The sequence below is a fragment of the Chlorocebus sabaeus genome, chromosome 11, assembly GCF_047675955.1.
Source record: "Chlorocebus sabaeus isolate Y175 chromosome 11, mChlSab1.0.hap1, whole genome shotgun sequence".
Lineage (NCBI taxonomy): Eukaryota > Metazoa > Chordata > Mammalia > Primates > Cercopithecidae > Chlorocebus > Chlorocebus sabaeus.
The window spans coordinates 104,137,728-104,138,163 of NC_132914.1; positions in this window are offsets into that span (position 1 = coordinate 104,137,728).

Below are 436 nucleotides of genomic sequence, written 5' to 3' on the forward strand. Positions count from 1 at the left end.
CGTCTGAGCAGGCCCCGCTGTCACTCCCTGAGGACAGCAGGCAAGGGAGGCTGACGTCCCCGGACGAAGAAAGTGCTGGAGAAACTGGCGACCGTCCCACCTTCCCTAAGGCGAAGGTTCTGAATTCTGAAGACCGTTACTCGGCACGGAACGCGACTCCGGGCACCCGCAGATGCCAAAGCACCAGGCCTGGGGACCGCGGCCTACGCGTCTCCCGGGCTTCGCGCCCCTCGCCCGATCTGATTGGATGGTGGCGGGAAAAGGCGGGGAGACCCCTGGAGGAGGCGCGCGCAGGCCGGCCGGGGGGTTCCCACGGAGGCGCCGGGGGGCAAAGGGGCGGGAGGGGGGCCTCGGAGCGTCGCGCGTGCGCAATTGGGACAAGGCCGGTTGGGGACTGCTGGGAGGGCCGGACCCTGCGAGAAACGGGTGGGCGTAG